Source organism: Microtus pennsylvanicus, chromosome 12 (assembly GCF_037038515.1).
Source record: "Microtus pennsylvanicus isolate mMicPen1 chromosome 12, mMicPen1.hap1, whole genome shotgun sequence".
NCBI classification, from domain to species: domain Eukaryota; kingdom Metazoa; phylum Chordata; class Mammalia; order Rodentia; family Cricetidae; genus Microtus; species Microtus pennsylvanicus.
In genome coordinates, this window is record NC_134590.1 from 89,879,784 (window position 1) to 89,898,860 (window position 19,077).

The 19,077-nt window shown below is 45.2% G+C and overlaps 1 protein-coding gene across 3 annotated transcripts in view; it reads left to right on the forward strand.

Moving 5' to 3' along the window:
* The first annotated feature begins 2,621 nt into the window (after positions 1-2,621).
* Sptbn1 (spectrin beta, non-erythrocytic 1) overlaps positions 2,622-19,077 on the forward strand; it is a 168,146-nt gene continuing 151,690 nt past the window's right edge. Inside the window, exon 1 of one of the 3 annotated variants that reach the window (XM_075942514.1) lies at positions 2,622-2,712. The gene's annotated coding sequence lies outside the window, so the exon portion shown is untranslated. Of the gene's footprint in view, positions 2,713-3,055; positions 3,133-3,254; positions 3,385-19,077 lie in introns of those variants that run through there. The other 2 variants (XM_075942515.1, XM_075942516.1) reach the window with 2 other exon arrangements.

The window sequence follows — 19,077 nt, forward strand, 5'->3', positions numbered from 1 at the left end:
TCCATATTTTAAGTGGCAAGTTAAAATGACAATTTATATCAGCATGGCTTTTGTGATTTTGAGTGCCTCCCACTCCCGCTGGAGAGTAAGCTTAGGCACAGAGCTAAATCACTAACCTCTCTGCAAAACTTTGATAATAAAATATTTCTAATGGGCATCATGTCTCACGCTGGTAAGCCCAGCACTCAAAAGGCTAATGTGGGTGTGTTGCTATGAGTTTGAGACCGCCTTAGCAATAAAGTAAAATCCTGTCTCAAAAAACAAGAACAAATGGCATATTGTTTCTCTGGAAGACACAGTCATATATAATCATAGGGTATTTTTGAATGGAAAGTAGTTATGTTACAGATATAATGATAAATCCTAGGTTCCTTTCAATCAACCTTAATTCTAATGTAAAGATAAACATCTACAAAAGTGCTTCTGAGCTGTCTGACGAGATTCTGAGTTGTCACCACCACTAACTAAAGTTTTAAATATATTTGCCTTTTTCAGAGATGTCATCTTAAAGAACATCTCCAGGTTCAGAACTGGTCTCTCCTGGGTGATTTTTATTTTCCATCAGAAGAGTTTGGAACGGCGAGGCAAGTAGTGTCTATAGAGAGTCTGAACCCATGCCTTTCACATCTTTTTCAGATTAATTACTGGTTGTGGAGGGCAGGGGGCTCCTTCCTGAAGACAGAATAAGACTTAAGTGGGAGTGGAATGGGGAAGAGGAGATGAGTCATCCATCAAGAGATGTGTTTAAAGGACCTAGGATGAAGGAAGCACTTAGGTGGTGCTGTTTCACAATCGCTCTGGAAGAATGTGAAGTGGGGCGTTTCCCAGTATTGACGTGGTGGTTTCCACTGGTGATCTATTAACAATGAGGGTGGGGTGATGCCTCCCCCCCCAATAGACCCATGAAAGGGAAACAACTTTCATTTCTAGTGGATTTCCTTCATTACTCAATAAGGGTAGCAGCTTCCATGTGGATTCTGTTTGATTCAGTTCAACAAATACTTTTTAGAACCTCTTAAGTGAACAAAGGTTCAAAAGAACAAATAGACAAAGAATCCTAGCCTTGAAGGAACTGACCTCCTGGCTGCGTTTATCAGCCTTCTGAGAAAAAATGTTAAATTACTTGCCTTCCTGAACTTTTTGCATGTAAATCAAAAGCAAACATTGGTAAGAAATCCAAACCGATAGTAAAGCCCCAAACATGAACAATCATCTTCAGTGGCTTGCGATAACTGAATTTTGTTTTAACACTAAAATAAGCAGCCATCACCTCAGGGAGTTTTTTTAAGCGGGTGGGCAGATCTTTAGGGAACACTGCCTTTGGCTTTTGAAGCCAAGGACCAACTTCCCTTGGAAGGTCCACGGTGCTGTGTAGGGCGTCTTACAGAACTGGGAGAAAGCCAGTGTGTCCGGATCCTGTTCCCCAGAGAGCATTTCTATTCGGAGTCATGATGATTCGCCATTCCTTTCATCCCTTCAGAGCACTTGCGGGATTTCTGCACAGCCTGGGAGATGACAGGGTGGCCAATGGGCTGGTTTGTGAAAGGCAGTTGACATAAATTTAAAAAAAAAAAAAAGTCCAGTGTCAGAAAATGGAGGTGGGAGAACTCCAATCTTCACGCCATCTCAGGGGTCCTCCCCAGCAGCCAGGAAACCTCACTTGCAAAGATCCAGGACAGAGCACCTGGCCTCAGGTTAAAGTCCCTTGCCGTGAGCAGGAGTTGAATAAACCACTTGCAGACTATTGCCAACTACCCGGGGGGGGGAGGGGGGGAGGGGGATGAAAGCGTTCACCATGGAGGAATATATTAACCGCTTGAAGAAATACGCGTGACTGGCCCCAACGCCCAAAGCTTCCCTCGGAGAGGTCACCGTCACCCTTCTCCAAGCTGGACATCATCACTGAGCTCAAACCAAGCCAACGACGCACCCAAACCTCCCGGTGCAATTCCTTCGCCATTGCATTCTAAAGGTGACCATCGTGGGCGAGAAGAGGCTGCACAAGTAACCGAGAAAATTAGCCTGTCTTTTTCCATGGCGATAATCGAATTAGCCTCAAATTAAACGTGTAATTGGCCCTCGATGGATGCAGGGACAAAAGCCCCCATTGTCCTATGGCTCCCGCGGTGGCGGCTGCAACCTTACCTACCCCGCCCAGGCCAGACCCCGTCGCAGGGAGCGCGGCCCAGGGCCGGGAAAGCACTGGAGCTCGGGAGAGCGTGCACGCGCTCGCCGTTCCCCGCTGCCTCCGAGCCCGCGCTGGGTGGGCGGCTGCTTGGCTGCAGGGCTGCGCGCAGGGCGGAGGGCGCGCGACAGGGAGGAGCAGCTGAAGCTCGGGAGGCGCCGGAGGCGTGCGCGCGCTCCCGACGCTGAGCCTAGCCGCGCCCGCGCCCCTCTCCCCGCCCCGCGCCCCCGCCCGCTCGCCCGCCCCGCGCGCTCTCTCCTCCCTCCTCCCCGCCCCGCGCCCGCCCAGCCCCCGGAATCAGTGCAGCTGTCGCCGTTCGGGCTGCGGATTCCTCCAGTCCCTCCCCCGGCCGCCTCTCCTCCCGGAGCGAGCGCGCAGCCCCGCGCAGCAGCGCCCACTGGTCCCGTCCTGTGAGCCCCGGCCCCAGCCGCCGCCAGCCCCGCGGAGTCGCCTCCCCGGCCCACCCGCCCGGCCGCCGAGGAGCGGGAGGAGGACGGGACCCCGGCGCCCCCACCCCACCCCCGGAGGTAGGTCGGGGTCCGAGGCAGGAGGATGCCAACTCACCCCAGGCTGTCTGCGGGCGGGCGGGCGGAGAAGGGGCGCGGGCCGGGGCGCGTGACGCGGCTGCTGCCCTGCGCCCCGGAGGCCGTGGGGGCGGGGAGCGGGCCCTCGGGGCGCGGCGGGCTCCGCCGCAGTGAGGACGCCTGCCACTGACCGTCGTGGGCCCTGTCACGGGGGTGGGTGCCGAGTGTGGGGTCTCCCAGGGGCTCTTCTAATCTCCGTGCGTAACGGTGCGGGGCTGCGGCCGACGTGGTCCGGGCTGCGCTGCTGCAGCCCAGCGCGCCCCGCCGCCCCCGCCTCGCCCAGTCCCGCGCCCGCGCAGGGCTGGGGGAGCCGCCCTGGGGCGCCGCGCCCGCCCTCGCCTCCTGCCATCCAGCCTTCAACAGGTTAGTGCGGGCGCGAGGACCCTCGGGCCCTGCTTAGGGTAGGTGGGCTGGACGCCTCTGGTCACCGGCTCACGGTAGCCGCTTCGGGGGAGCCTTCCCTTTGTTTTTGTGACAGGAGAGGTGCCAGGTGCTGCCATCGAATGTGGGGGAGGCTTACGGAAAGCATTGCCCGTTATTTTTGCAGTCAAGCCAGAGCAGATAGTGAGGAGAGGGATGTGTGGGAGTGCTTCGGCAGAAGAGAAAATGGATTCGGTACGGGCTCTTTGGGCGGGGGTGTGCGTTTTTGGCAAGATGGATGGCTCACGGTGCCCTCACCGTGATGCAGCACAATGCAGCAGTATCGCAGCCTCCGAGCTTCTCGCCGGCAGGGCTTGGCACAGCCACCCGGCGCCTGCGGCCCCCGCCCGGCCCCACCCAGGCCCAAAGCAGCCCTTCGCCTGCGCCCGGAGCTGCTTCTACCTTGTCTTGGTACTGGGGCGAGATGTGGCGTCGGAAGGAGCAGGTCATCCAGGGTGTGAGGGGGGTAGCCTTCGCTTTGGGGGCGACTCTTCCTGCCCCGCCTGTTGGCTCTGGGGGACCAAGGCGCGCCCTGCAGCACTGATGCAGGCCAAAGCAGCTGGCCTGCGGATGCGGGCGGGAGCCTGATGCTAACCAGGGACCAGCACTGGAGGGAGGGGAGGAGCTGCAGAAGGACACGGCCCAGCGGTGTGCAGAGGCTGTGGTGCATTCGGTGTGGATTCCCAGCTTTTCTATGTATCGTTCATAAACCATAGGCACAACCCAGATAGGCTCTGGTTCCATCATTTATGAAAAGTTGGTGATTATTAATTAGACCATCACAGCCATGACGTTACAGTTCCTTATCTGTCTTTGGTCATTTCTGAGAAAATGGATTTTTCTTCTAGGAAATCATCTTTGAAGTGAAGTAATTTTTCATTTCAAATCATATGCTCCTGAAAACGTTTATTAAAATAGAGCATTCTTTCTTTGCTCTTCAGTTATGTTTTTCTGATGCAGAATTAAGGAGCATATAAAGTCTCAACTAATGGCAATCCTTTTAACTAAATTTACATTTCAACACCGCACAAAACACAGAACATGACCTTTCGCACAGTTTGGAGCTGATATATTTGAAATAAAGTCTAACTCTCTACAATGTAGCAGTAAATATTCAAACTGGTATTTTCTTGAAGTAAACTTGAGCAGGCTAAAGAGGTTATGTTTTGAAAATTACCAATATTGTATGTTAATTTTGACTCATCTCCTTCAAATTCATGAATATATTCCAATACAGAGAATCCATTAAAGTCACTGCCTAGAAATTAGTGATGAAACCAGTTTTTAAATGATAAATTTAAATGTCTTATGTTAAAAATTAGTATTTATAATTCAAAAGTCATAAAAACAAGAGATCAAAATAAGTCTGTCTATTTAATGTTCAGCATCAACTTGTAAGCATTAGCACAAAGAATAAAAATATAGCATTCTATTAAGTTGTTCTAAAGGAAAATTTTATGTGATTCTTTTAACCTGTTTTTTTTAAATCTGTTTTTTTCTGCATGGCAAGTGCAATTGTTTGTTTGGATTCTCTATTAAGGACTTGTTGATAAATGTCATGATTGATAGCAAATTGGTTGACTTCCAAACCAGACTTGTAGGTTCAGGTAGCCAAACCAACCCTCCAGGCTTAACTAATGGGGTTATGATGGTCACCGGCTGCATTTGTGGTTGGTTATGTGTATTTTTATGTACATATTTTCATAGATGTTACTGGGGACAGAGGTTGAGGCCTCTGCTGTTGGTATCTCATGAGGAGATGGTCCCCAGTATCATCCAAGTCTCCATTGGTACACAGGAAATGTCCCTTTAAGCTGCCATTTCTGTATTTCATTTATGATGGAAGAGGTGGCAAGTGGGATAAATCTCAGATGTCACCCCAGGCTGACCTAAAATGTATACGTGAAAGGAAGACGTCAATATAATAACTGGAAGGGAAGATGAGCCTTTCAAAGCCAAGGGTGAGCCTGCTTTTGTTTTGCTTTTAATCTCTGATGAATCTGTTAGTGTAGAGTAAAACAGCCTGTAATCTGTGGTGTGTGTGCACATGTGCGTGTGTGGTGTTGTATCTGGTGTGTGTATATATGTGGTGTGGTAAGTGTGTGGTATCTATGGTATGTGTGTGTGATGTGGTAAGTGTGGTGTTTGCATAGTGTCTGTGGTGTGTTTGTATGTATGGTGTGATAAGTACGGTATCTATGGTGTTTGTGTGTGGTGTGGTAAGTGTGTGGTGTGTGTGTAATGTCTGTAGTATGTGTGGTGTGGTAAGTGTGTGGTGTCTGATAAGTATGTGTGGTAAGTGTATGGTATGTGAGTATGTGTGGTGTGGTGTGTGTATGTGTGGTGTGTGTAGTATCTGTAGTGTGTGTGGTGTGTGTGTCTGTGTGGTGTGGTATGGTAAGTATGTAGGGTGTGTGTCTGTGTGTGTGTGATGTATGTTTATGTGTAATGTGTGTAATATCCGTAGTGTGTGTGGTGTATGTAGTATCTGTAGTGTGGTGTGGTGTGTGTCTGTGTGTGTGGTGTATATAGTATCTGTAGTGTGTGTGGTGTGTGTGTCTGTGTGGTGTGGTGTGGTGTGGTAAGTATGTAGGGTGCGTGTGTGTGTGTGATGTATGTGTAATGTGTGTAATATCCATAGTGTGTGTGGTGTATGTAGTATCTGTAGTGTGATGTGGTGTGTGTCTGTGTGGTGTGGTAAGTATGTAGGTGTGTGTGTGTGTGTGTGTGTGTGTGTGTGTGTGTACGTTATTTGGAGCCTCTCTAATACTCAAGGGCTGTTCAGAGATGGGGCTTTGGATTTGAGCTTCTCGGCTGTCCTCACTATCTAAAATTATGTTGCATAAAGATTTTTTGAGTATTGTGTGCATGGATTATGCAGACATTGTGAATTTACTATGTTGTAGAAAACATCCTGTGTTGATGTCACAGGAGGTTTAGCTGTTCTGACTTACACACCAGCTGCAGAACTCTGTTGGGTTGAACACTTTGTAACTGTCATGTCTGCAGTGACCAGAACTTTCATCTGTAACGATGGAAAGCAGTGGGGTAGGGAAGCACTGTCCCCGGGTCTCTGTGGTGTTGGAGATCCTCCTGGCCAGAAACCTGACACCAGCAGTTCCTTTGGAGAACTGGCTCCTTTGTCTTGATGGATGAAAGTGTGACTTTCCGTGGAGAGATACTATTTTGAGATAGAAGGATGTTAATAAAAAAAAAAAAACAGATTTAGCTAAACAGGAGGGACAATCACCTGGTGTTTTTTTTTGTTTGTTAAGATAATTGTGAGCTTTTCATTTTAAGATCCTATTTTGTACTTAGTTGTTTTGGGGACAGGATCCACTGATCTGAAACTCCAGGGTTTAAGTGATCCTCCTGCCGCCTGGCTAAAGAGTGTATTTTTAGTGATAATCTTACAGTCCAAGTTATTGTTAGAATTTTTGTTAACTTACTAACTTACGCTCAGCAGTAATACTCCCTTTATTAGGTTGAGCCCTGACCAACACCTTTCTTTTAAGGGGTCTTTTCTACTATTCTGTGGGTTTCCTTACATAACCCTGCGTCCTTCTGTGGTTTACGGGCAAGCAAACCAACCTTGCATGAGGAAGGAGCCAGGGTCTCAGCTGCAAAGCTACTGCTGAAGCCCCAAGGACTCCTCTCGGAAGCTTTCAGACTATACTTCTTACGCCGCACCCTTGCTTCACAAAGACCAAGTTGAAGTCTCTGATTTTCCTCGGTGGTTATGTTGTGTTCAAGATTATATAGTATAAGAATAACACTTTTTGTAACTAATGAGTAAAACATTCCAATTGGATAGACATGTAATGAGTAAAACTTATTCCAATTGGATAGACATATATTTTCTATTTTAAACCATCACCTTCAGGAACTAAGAGTCATGGATCAGTGGTTAAGAGTGTCCTCTGCTCTTAAAAAGGACTTTTTGAGTTTGGTTCCAGCACCTATGTTAGGCAGCTCACCACCGCCTATAACTCCAATTCCAGGGAATCTGACTTCATGGGTACATGCACACACACACAATTAGAGGAAATCTTAAAAAATAAAATATCAGTCGGGCGGTGGTGGTGCACACTTTTAATCCAAGCACTCGGGAGGCAGAGGCAGGTGGATCTCTGTGAGTTTGAGGCCAACCTGGTCCATAAGACCGAGTTCCAGGACAGGCTTCAAAGTTACGGAGAAACCCTGTCTTGAAAAACCAAAATAAATAAAAATAATAAAATACCATCTTTGGACAAGGCATTTTGATACCATTCGTTCATGGACCACCATTATTAGAATCCCTCAGTAGCTTGCTATGATTGTGTCCTCCAGACTGCAATCCAGAACTTCCCGGTCAGTCTCTGCATTTTAGCAAAATGCACAAAATGTTTGAACATTCAGTTAATGAACTCTGTCCTGCTCTTTCAAAATATCAAAAGCTTCCTGTGACTGAAGGCACAAACCCGTCATCTGAGTCCTGTTTTCCAAACCCATGTAATGGTGGGAGGAGAGAACAGAGCCACAGACTTGTCCTCTGGCCTGCACATGTGCATCGTGACATGTCCTTCCCCATACACACAGACACAGGGAGTAATGTGTGCGTCGTGACATGTCCCTCCCCATCACACACAGACACAGGGAGTAATGTGTGCATCGTGACATGTCCCTCCCCATCACACACAGACACAGGGAGTAATGTGTGCGTCGTGACATGTCCCTCCCCATCACACACAGACACAGGGAGTAATGTGTGCATCGTGACATGTCCCTCCCCATCACACACAGACACAGGGAGTAATGTGTGCATCGTGACATGTCCCTACCCATCACACACAGACACAGGGAGTAATGTGTGCATCATGACATGTCCTTCCCCATCACACACAGACACAGGGAGTAATGTGTGCATCGTGACATGTCCTTCCCCATCACACACAGACACAGGGAGTAATATGTGCGTCGTGACATGTCCTTCCCCATCACACACAGACACAGGGAGTAATGTGTGCATCGTGACATGTCCTTCCCCATACACACAGACACAGGGAGTAATGTGTGCATCGTGACATGTCCTTCCCCATCACACACAGACACAGGGAGTAATATGTGCGTCGTGACATGTCCTTCCCCATCACACACAGACACAGGGAGTAATGTGTGCATCGTGACATGTCCTTCCCCATACACACAGACACAGGGAGTAATGTGTGCATCGTGACATGTCCTTCCCCATCACACACAGACACAGGGAGTAATATGTGCGTCGTGACATGTCCTTCCCCATCACACACAGACACAGGGAGTAATGTGTGCGTCGTGACATGTCCTTCCCCATCACACACAGACACAGGGAGTAATGTGTGCATCGTGACATGTCCTTCCCCATCACACACAGACACAGGGAGTAATGTGTGCGTCGTGACATGTCCTTCCCCATCACACACAGACACAGGGAGTAATGTGTGCGTCGTGACATGTCCTTCCCCATCACACACAGACACAGGGAGTAATGTGTGCATCGTGACATGTCCCTACCCATCACACACAGACACAGGGAGTAATGTGTGCGTCGTGACATGTCCTTCCCCATCACACACAGACACAGGGAGTAATGTGTGCATCGTGACATGTCCTTCCCCATCACACACAGACACAGGGAGTAATGTGTGCATCGTGACATGTCCTTCCCCATCACACACAGACACAGGGCGTAATGTGTGCGTCGTGACATGTCCTTCCCCATCACACACAGACACAGGGAGTAATGTGTGCGTCGTGACATGTCCTTCCCCATCACACACAGACACAGGGAGTAATGTGTGCATCGTGACATGTCCCTACCCATCACACACAGAGACAGGGAGTAATGTGTGCATCGTGACATGTCCTTCCCCATCACACACAGACACAGGGCGTATGCACACATGTGTTTCTTGCCACTAGATGGAGAAATCTGTGTAGTCCTATTTATTATTGGCAATCTAGATTTCTATGTCTGTGGATTAGCCTTCTCTTAAAAGTCTTGGGGATTTATTTTGTCTATTTTTAACTTTAAATAAGCCAAATTATATTTTATATGTCTTCTGACTTGCATTTTTAAGTTAATATCTAATCCTAAAATTCATAAATTTTCCTTCTGTAGTTCATCCATTTCCAGTGCTTGTAGTATTCTATACAACCACAGCTTATCCATCAGTCTGTTGTAGGTGGATATTTGAATTGACGCTGGATTTTTTTATGCTATGAAAGGGCAGACGTGAGTGGTTTGGGTACCCGTGTCTTGGTGTACATGCGGTAACATACACACTGTCTGTCCAAGGGATGAATCGTGTTGGATCACAGAGTGTTACGTCACCGTCATCCTTACCAGATGGTGCCGAGTTGTAGCAGCTGGATGACTCTTCTCAGTGATGTGTAAACATTGCGTTTACTCTAGAACCTCACCATTAGCTCATTTCCTAACTTTAACAACCTTAGCCCAGTAAATATTTGTGAGAAACTTGTTTTATTTGCAATTTTTCTGATAACTGACAATAAAAGCTCTATTATCGAGCTTTTGGAACTCTGTGTTCTGTGAAATGCTTGTTCGGTCTTCAGCTCACATTTTTTTTTTAATTTTTTATTGATAAAAGGAGGATAAAGAAAAGAAAAAAAAACAAATTTCCACCTCCTCCCACCAGCCTCCCATTTCCCTCCCCCTCCTCCCACTCTTCTCCCCCTCCTCCCACTCTTCTCCCCCTCCTCCCACCCCTCTCCCCTTCCCCCCACTCCTCTCCCCCTCCCTTTCCAGTCCAAAGAGCTGTCAGGGTTCCCTGCCCTGTGGTAAGTCCTAAGTCCTCCCCCCTCCATCCATATCTAGGAAGGTGAACATCCAGACTGGCTAGGCTCCCACCAAGCCAGCACATTGCGTAGGATCAAAACCGCGTGCCAATGTCCTTGGCGTCTCATCAGCCCTCATTGTTCGCCATGTTCCGAGAGTCCAGTTTTATCCCATGCTTTTTTCTGGTAACAGTCCAGCTGGCCTTGGTGAGCTCCCAGTAGATCATCTCCACTGTCTCAGTGGGTGGGTGCACTCCTCGTGGTCCCGACATCTTTGTTCATGTTCTCACTCTTTCTGCTCCTCATTGGGACCTTAGGAGTTCAGTCCAGTGCTCCAGTGTGGGTCTCTGTCTCTATCTCCATCCATCGCCAGATGCAAGTTCTAGGATGATATGCAATATATTCGTCAGTGTTGTTCTAGGGTAGGATCATTTCAGGTTCCCTATCCTCAGCTGCCCAGGGAACTAACTGGGGACCTCAGCTTGGGCACCTGGGAGCCCCTCTAGGGTCAAGTCTCCTGCCCACCCTAAAGTGGGTCCCTTAACTAAGAATTGGGATTCAGCTCACATTTTTAAAAAATGTTTCTTTGTTGATTGTAGGGTTTCTGAAGGTAGCTTGCCGACTCTTCCCTTGTAGATAATGCATTACAAATATTACCTGCTAACTTTTGTTTTTGAAGAAAATTCTAATCATTTCTGTTAATAAATGCGTAGCTATAAAAAAAAGTCAGAATCCAGGTTGTTGAGGATGACTTTGTTGCTGCAGAAAATTTTCCTAACCTTGGAAAGAGCAAAAAGACTCGACCCAGATCCTAATGGTCTTGCTCATGAGGTGTGGGGATGGCTAGGTGTGGCTGCACCTCACTTTGGCTACTTCCTCATCTCCTTACTGTGGGTCAGCAGCAGTGCAGAGTGCATAGTAGGTGTTCGCTTCATTTGATTTCCTCCAGGAAAATAATGCTCTAATCTGTAGGAGCCACAAACTTTTTTTGATAATGCTTGGCAAGAATGCACAGTATTTTTATATGAAAAGAGCTATTCATGCCTTTCATCCCACTACTCGGGAGGCAGAAGCAGGCAGATCTCTGAGAGTTGAAGGCCAGCCTGGTCTACAGAGCTAGTTCCAGGACAGGCTCCAAATATACACACATGAAGGGAGGAATGAAGGCAGGCAGGCCGGTAGGCTATTAAATTGCTTACTCTAACTTTTTTTGTTTGTTTGTTGTTGTTTTTTTTTCGGAGACAGGGTTTCTCTTTAGTTTTGGGCCTTCCTGGGACTCGCCCTGTAGACCAAGCTAACTTCTGTCTTGTTTTGTTTTACTTTTGTAGAAGGCTATGTTACCAATGGAGTTTATGTCTTAACACAGGCTGTTCCACTTGCTGGAAACAAGCCTTTAATCAGTTTAGATTCTAGTATGTGAAAATAGCATATAATTACATTTCTACAAAAACTGTTCTTTTTCCCAGTAAGGATTTATATTATTAATGTTCTCCATTTGCAACCACTTGGAGATTCCTTTGCCTTCTTAGTTGGGTTTGGTAAATAGTTCTCGAATACATTCTTTTGCCAGAATTTGAAAGTGTGATGGTGGTACTGCATGACTTAGATTTGAAAAAAAGGGGTTTTATTTATTGTGTGTGTGTGAGAGAGAGAACATATGTATGCACACATGTGTGCACACTGTGGCACGCATGTGGAGCTCAGAGGACAGCTTGTAAGAGTCAGTTCTCTCCTCTACCATGTGGACTCTGGGCACCAAAGTCAGATCATCGTGGTTAGACATAAGTGCCTTTACTTGCTGAGCCAACTCAGAGGTCTGCATGGCTTAAATCTGAATAAAAATTAGTTTAGTTTCTAAATCCTAGAACTATACACACATTCGAGTAATATATGTGTTATACATTATACATATTATGTGTATATATATTTATATATGTATATATATGTGTATACACACACACACACACATATATATATATACACACAGAGAGAGAGAGAGTACACATATTTTGTATCCTGTACTCAGAAGATAAAAGACTTTTTATTGAGCCCATGGGTGACTTTGACAAGCTGTTCGTCTTGGGTTTAAATTTTCTCTCCTAGAATTTAGGGAAAGTAATATCAGTGATGAAGGATGAAATACACTAATTTAAGAAGATTTTCCCTTTCCTCATGTAAATACACATTTTCTTAGGCCCTGTCACTTCTTTAGAGCATGGGAAAAGATGTAGGAACAGGGCCACAAGGGAAGCTCACAAACAGTGTCCGGGAGGCCATGTGTCCCTACTAGCTGTGGCCTTAGCAAGGCAAAAGGTTTCTCCTTGTCTCGCTGCCCTCTTGGGTGGCTCTTGAAGACTCAGTTTTTCTGGCGTGTTTGTTGTCAGACCGTGTCTGCATACTCAGGTGATGTATGTCTTGCTGACGTGTTCTTTACCAGCTGGATAGTCTTGGAGGGAGACATGTTTGCTCCCTTGTCCTATTTGATTCAAGGGAAAGGAAAGCCTACATTCTTCATTAAAGTAAACTTATTTTGGTTTACACATTGTATTTTTAATATGATCTGAAGAGAAACCAGAGTATATTCATTGTATTTTTAAACCTGGAGTATATGAAAGCTTTTTATGGATTATTAATAGTATTAAAATATTCATTTTTTAATGACCATTTTTTAAGTATCACAAATTTTTGATACTGTCTCCTACTGTCCATGGTGTATTGGGTCTCTTCCCATTGCTATGTAAAAAAATACATGCTTTCAGAAATTTATGAATTAATATGTCATTGTAACAAATACAAAATATAGAGATGGTAGATGAGTAGTTGGTAAAATGCTTACTACGAACCTGAAGTCCTAACTTCAGCCCTCCAAACTCATATGAAAAAAAATTGTAATTCCATGGCTGAGAAAGCAGAGACAGGTGGATTTTCAGTGCCTGCTGGCCGGGCAGCCTTCCCAATTGGTGAGCTCCAGGACAATTAGACTTTGTTTCCAGAAGTAATGTGGGCTGGAGAGACAGCTCAGCGGTTGAGAGCACAGGGCACCCTGGCGGAGCTTCACTTCTAGCTCCGGGGGACTCAGTCCCCTGTTCAGGCCTCTGAGGACACTGGACACACACATGGTCCACATACATACATGCAAGAAAGGCACTCATACAGAACATACTATAAAAGACTGTGAAAAGGTGTATGGGTCCTGAGGAACACACTTAGGGTGACTTCTGGCGTGTCTGTGCATGTGCTGTTTGTTTATATATGTATGTGGGGGGTGTTATTTGTTTGTTTGTTTGTTTGTTTGATTGATTGATTGATTGATTGATTGATTGATTGATTTGGAGACATGGGCTTGCTGGGTAGTTTGCTGCCCTAGAACTCACTATGTAGCTCAGATTGGCCTTGAACTTGCATAATTCAGCTTTCACAGTCTTCCAAGTGCTGGGATTTTAGGCATGAACCACATGCCTGGCTCAAAAATATTTTTAAATCATTTTATTACCAAAATAATAGATGAATGTTCTAGGTTATGTGGGAAATGAAGATGTCTAAGTATTCAACCCAGAAACAGGCACTTAGCATATGTGCTTCTCACCAGTACATAGGACCAGCCATCAGATCGTCAGCTACATCACAGAGGCTTGACAGTCAGTCATGGCGGGGTGCTCACCACTCTTCCGTCTACACACACACACACACACACACACACACACACACACACACACACACGGCAACACAGGCTTGACAGTCTGTCATGGTGGGGTGCTCACCACTCTTCCGTCTACACACAAACACACACGGCAACACAGGCTTCACAGTCTGTCATGGCGGGGTGCTCACCACTCTTCCGTCTACACACACACACACACACACACACACACACGGCAACACATGAATGCTGAGTACTGGCCACAGTCAAAACTTGTACATGAATACTGTCTGGTGCTCTGTTTTATTTTTAAGAGCAGTTAAAAGTAGTAAAGAAACAGAATATAAAATGAATTCACGATAGATATTTCTCACCAGCGGAAAAATACCAGAAACGAAATTCTCATTAGGTAATCTGTGCTTTCTGTTTTGTTTCGAAAGGAATTCCCATCAGAGTTGGTCAGTTCCCTTGAGAGGTATCTCTAGATGGGTTGGACAACATCTGAATTTACTTTTTTTTTTTTTGTCTTCAGATTTTAGAGTCATTGAAACAGCTATCCCATAATGTGTTACTAATGGAATGGACGTGGTTATTACAGTCTGGGCTTTGTTGTAATACATTTTACTGATTTTAGCTTGGTTGTAGCTATAAGCATAGATTAGAGCTTGGTTTTCTTAGGGTCTTTGAATTACTTGCATCCTAAAGATAGCTTTAGACCTAGGATCTGTTTTATTAAAAAACAATAGACATACTTGATAGATTAAAGCAGTTCTGTGACCCCTAGGACATCAGCAAGATGGCAGGGGACTTTGTTGCCTTGGTCTTGTGGCTGACCCTTTTCTGACACATGGACCTGGAAATGGTTGGTTCAGGGAAAGAAAGCAGAAATAACATTTTATTTGAAAAATAAAGCTCTTTCCAGAAATTTCTCTTGGCAGTTTGGGCTTGTTATTAGTCATGTTTGGGGTGGTGGGGGCTACAGGAAAATAGCAAATGATGATGTTCTTCCTGATTTAAACAGGAAGTGTTTAAGGGCAGTGATACCTCCTCTCCCAGGTTAACAGGGAAGTCTGAACTGGACTGGGATGGAGCTGGGCAGTGGTAGGTGGGCTCTTCTACACAAATAGGGTTCAGAAACTCCCAGCCTGATCAAAATCTTTTCTTGGCCAGTGGCAAAAACCCATCAAGAGAAATTCTTGATGGCTAGGTGTCTGTCCTGCTGAAACTGTGTAGATACCTCAGCTGATCTCTTGGTAGCTAAAATCTTGAGTCTTGACACTTGGGGTAGCAACTAACCCAAGCATTGCCAAAGGTCCCAGTGGCCCAGGCTAGAGGAGAGCAGAGAGCTGGAATGTGGCCTTGGCTGGACTTCTGAGTGCCTGAGAGCACCTGTCACTATTTCGAGAGGTCAGTGGTGTCCAGAGGTATCAGTCAGGTGGCATCTCTGAGAGGGGTCTGGTCCTTCTCATAGCGCTTGGCAACTCTGTGCTGTCAACTGTGCACAGATTCCCAGCTTATCTCTGGGGTGGAGCTGAGAAAAGGCCTAAGAGCAAAGACATTTAGGTGTCATTTGGAAGGAAAGACCCCAGCACATGAAATCTACCAGTACGTGGTTCTGGTTTGTTTCTGAAGAGAACTTTATAAAAAAGGTGTTTGAGGGGTTGTTTTAAAGGTAGGGTTTTTGTGGTTGGTTTGTTTGCTTGTTTTAAAATCAAAACCCATTGCTAAAGGAATTCTTGAGTTTCCCTGATAATCACATGATTCTTGCTCTCAGTTTTATTTTGCTTTTGAAGTATGTGTTCCTGACAGCATGAACACCGGTGTTCAGTGGAATTCTAAAAAAAATCTTAACTTGGTTCTTGAAGGGGAAAAGTATAGTGCGATATCAGGCCAATTTATTGTGTTATTTCAAAGGGAAGTTGTTTTTCTATGTCAGTTAGATTTCATATGTGTTTTCTTGTGTACTATTAGTGTTTACCTGTATGCACTTATTATTAATTGTAGCATATATAATTCACTTACATGAAATCGTGACTTGCATGGGTCTTACTCCTAACTGATCCTCAGTATTTTCTCCTTTTAAAACAGCTACACTTTTAATGTAAAGCATGTATCGGTAGCGGGCCTGGGCTGGAATGTTGGCAGCTGTGCCGAGCCAAAGTCTCAAATGTGCTGGTTCGATATGTTTTCTCGACAGAATGGAATGTAACATCATGTGGTTGACCGTTCCAGCTTGTTTTTGAAGAGGATTTTTGGGTTTTTTTCCCCAAATATTAACAATTAGGGAGCAGGACTTGACTTTCACAAGATATATTGCTTTGTCCAACTTTTCTTTTCCTGGTAGTAGTGGAGCTCATTAAAAACAGAATTATCCTTTAATAGACATCCGGTTAACAGAGTGCTTTAGTGCAGGTTGTGACCAGCTGCCACAGTCCAGCATCATCCTTCTGGATTGGATCGTTCTTTCTCCCGTTCGCTCCCTCCTCACAGTTGATGAGTGTTTAGCCTTTTGAGCTATAACACGGTATTTCTTCATAAGATTGTGCAATATTCTGATATTTGGGGGAACCGGCATGACTTGTATCTTTTTTTTTTTTTGGACCAGGCTGCATCCACACAGATGGTGGTCTGACTTTTTTTTCTTCCTAGCAAGGCATTCTGAGTGACTGGTTGGGAATAAATGGCAGGTTTGTCGTGAAACGTAGCATCATGTTACTTGACGTGCCTTTCTAGATAAAGGGGATGTGATTCCAGCAAGGCTAGATAGAAATGGTTGGTATGTGCTGGAAAACTGCCAAAAGATTGGGAGCAAGCTGTGTGGCAGGCACCAATCAACCTTGGCCTGCCTTAAAATATCCGTTGTCCAGCAGGCTAGCTCCAGAGTTGTGGTTTTACTTGAGCGGCATTGTTCTTGTAAATGAGTTGCCAAGAAGAAGGCATGATGGCTTCCCTCTTTTAGTGCCTTTTGGAAATGTTGATGGTCTTTAAAAGTGTATGTAGGCAAGTAAAGATGCTGGTGTTTTTCCATGTCCATTCTTCTTTAAACGTCAGTGAGCACTGAACCGTTCTGATCAGTAAGGCATCGCGTCCTTCCCCACTCAGAACAATGCTCAGATGTTTGTTTGCAGTTCAGTATGAGGCCAGTCTTTTTTTTTTTTTTTACTGGGTTTTATCAGTAATGTCTTTCCACACATCTCACTCACGCTTCCTTTCCCACGCTTACCCACTTACTACAGAATATGCTGGTTTTGTGACTTCAGTAAGTTTTTTTTTAAGTCTTGTATTTTAGGTATTTAATAAGGGGCATTGGGTACCATCCTGCGGACTGAGTCCTACTTGTCTGTTTTTATATGCTCATTCATTGATGATTTGTCTGCAGTACTTGGTACTGCCTAGTATTGTGTCATCCTGCTTAGTCTTTTTGTTAACTTGACCCAAGCTAGTGTAATTTGAGGAGCGAAAACTTCAGTTGAGAAAGTGCCACCATCAGATTGGCCATGGGCAAGTCTGTGGGGCATTTTCTGGGTTGATGATTGATGTGGAAAACTTGAATTGAGAAAGTGCCACCATCAGATTGGCCATGGGCAAGCCTGTGGGGCGTTTTCTGGGTTGATGATTGATGTGGGAGAGTCCAGCCACTGTGTCGGGAGATCCTGGAGTGTATAAAAAAGCAAACTTATATTACTTATAATATTAATTTTGCAACTGTTCTTTCAGTTCTTCCCAGTAGAAAGTCATGTTTTTCAAGCCAAAAGAGTAACAAGAAAGTGCCTTAGGGAGCTGTCTTTTACACCCGTGAGCCGGTTGGTGCCATGGGAAGGTCTACAGAGGTGGGAGCTGCCTTCAGGGCTCCAGACAGCCAGTTAGTGAGGATGCTGCAGATAAAATGCTTTTTAAAACGCAGTATTTGTATTAATAAGCGGAAGCAGAATCAGAAAGGGAGCTTCTTGTGAAAACAGTGAGTAAATCTGAAGGGCTTCAGATGAAAAATCAAGTTTCGCTTACATTCTCTTGAAATATGTAAGATGGCATTTAACAAGTAAATGTAAAATTAATAGAAATTTGAATCTAGGTAAATTATAATTTTATAGTTAGTTGGAATATCTTATGGATAGCTGTTTCTCTTATTGTTTTCTTTATGTTTTTAATGTATTCTAATTTTGGGGGTGGTTTTTAAGACAGGGTTTCTCTGTGTAACCCTGGCTGTCCTGGAACTCACTCTGTAGACCAGGCTGGCCTCAAACTCACAGAGATCCGCCTGCCTCTGCCTCCCAGGTGCTAGGATTAAAGGTGTGTGCTGTCACCACTGCCCAACTGTATTCTAAATTTTGTCTTTTTTGTTGCTTTCAATATTTCTACCTATGAAGGTGCCTTGTTCAGAGATTTTTTTTATTTATAATTCTACCTTCTGGTCAATGAGTTGAATTTAGGTATGTTTTTAGAATGTATAAACATTGTTTTGTAGCATGGAAAATATATAGACAGCTTCTGTATTTTGGGAGTGAGTGTGTGGTTGTTGTGGTACTGGGGATCAAACCCAGGGCTTCGTGCATTTGAGGCCAGTGCTTTACCACTAACCTACATTCCAACCCCAGAGAGCTCCTTCGTATGTTTTGACCCTTCATTTTTAGTTGGAAAATACATTTTCTATTGTACTGTTGGCAGTTAGTAAATGAGTTGAGCTTAACGATGTCCACTTTTTATTTTTTTTTCTGTTTTATTCTTGTCCTTCTGTTTTGACTTGAATGTGTCCTTGGATGATGGAAATCTTGAAGCTCCTCTTTCCATAGGAAAGTACACAGAGTACTTACTGAGTACACTGTAACCTGCTCACTCAGGCCACTGCTCCTTTGGGTTCCTTCAGTCTTACAGGATATCTCTTGTCTTTCTGCTCTGTATCAGCTCAGGCTTAAAAGACAAGGAATAAATAGGCTGAGCATTAAGATATTCCAGACATCAAGAAAATGTGGATTTGCCCATTACATCGGGGATTGCAGGGAGGAGACGTAGAACGTTAGTTGGCTCTCTTTGCCGTGTGACAGCAAATGGAATCTACTGAAATCTGCTGCAGATGGCCGGGGAGTGGACAGGTGAGGCCCACATGAAAGTCATACCATGGGGAGGCGGAGCAATGAGTCGGTTTAGGCAATGCAAGCCATTTGGATGTTTCTACAGCTGTTGCTGGCCAGCTGGAAATAACTGGAACTTGCTGGGATGGTAAGAGTTTTGCTTTCTGAATTGGCTTAGAGTAGTGCATCTGAGGCCTATGAAAATGTGTTTATAACATAATTTAGACTGTTGGCTAATATTAACAAACCAGAGGACAGAGTACGGCAGATGCCATAGGGTGTGGCGGTTTAGAGTGCGCTGACTCTGGCTGTGCTGCCTGTCTGAGTCCCAGCTGCGCCGTTTACTAAGCTTCATAAGCTTCA